The sequence below is a fragment of the Mytilus edulis genome, chromosome 1, assembly GCF_963676685.1.
Source record: "Mytilus edulis chromosome 1, xbMytEdul2.2, whole genome shotgun sequence".
Lineage (NCBI taxonomy): Eukaryota > Metazoa > Mollusca > Bivalvia > Mytilida > Mytilidae > Mytilus > Mytilus edulis.
Genome location: NC_092344.1, coordinates 22,603,735 through 22,604,777, shown reverse-complemented (window position 1 = coordinate 22,604,777; position 1,043 = coordinate 22,603,735).

The following is a 1,043-nucleotide window of genomic DNA, read 5'->3' as shown; positions in this document are numbered from 1 at the left end:
CTCAATTTACACAGATTCAGTTGTTGCAATCACCTATGTAAAACATACAGTTGAATAGACTTATTAAGAAGGGATATAGTTACGATACTGTTGTCAGGTCATTAAAGATTGCATATTTTGGCGTTAATATTGATTCACTTATAGGGTCTTTGCATCGGAACTAAACACATTTATTCAAAAACCAGTTGTTGGCATGACACGGGTTATGTTCTTCTCATATATGTTATGATGGTATGATACTAAACCCCTAACGGGAAGGATTGTGCCTGATGTTCATATGATGAAATCATAATCTTTCAGTCAGTTTAATTGAAGTCTGGAGCTGGCATGTCAGTTAACTGCTAGTAGGCTGTTGTTATTTATGTATTATTGTCATTTTGTTTATTTTCTTTGGTTACATCTTCTGACATCAGACTCGGACTTCTCTTGAACTGAATTTTAATGTGCGTATTGTTATGCGTTTACTTTTCTACATTGGCTGGAGGTATAGGGGGAGGGTTGAGATCTCACAAACATGTTTAACCCCGCCGTATTTTTGCGCCTGTCCCAAGTCAGGAGCCTCTGGCCTTTGTTAGTCTTGTATTATTTTAATTTTAGTTTCTTGTGTACAATTTGGAAATTAGTATGGCGTTCATTATCACTGAACTAGTATATATTTGTTTAGGGGCCAGTTGAAGGAAGCCTTCGGGTGCGGGAATTTCTCGCTACATTGAAGACCTGTTGGTGACTTTCTGCTATTGCTTTTTTCTATGGTCGGGTTGTTGTCTATTTGGCAAATTCCCCATTTCCATTCTCAATTTTACTTATTTCCGATTTATATTTATATTTTGTCATGCATAATTTAACAAACAAGTTTTTAACTTAAAATCATAGTAAATTTATTTGTTGTATCTGTTAGGATAAGTAAGGTTATTGTTGGAATGATATTTACTCATATTCGAGATTAAACATTTTTTCTTGTGAAACAAACTAAATTCCACCAGTTTTATTTTGTCAATCAAAATCTGATTTTTGTGAGTCTTTAAAAATATCTTTACTATTTG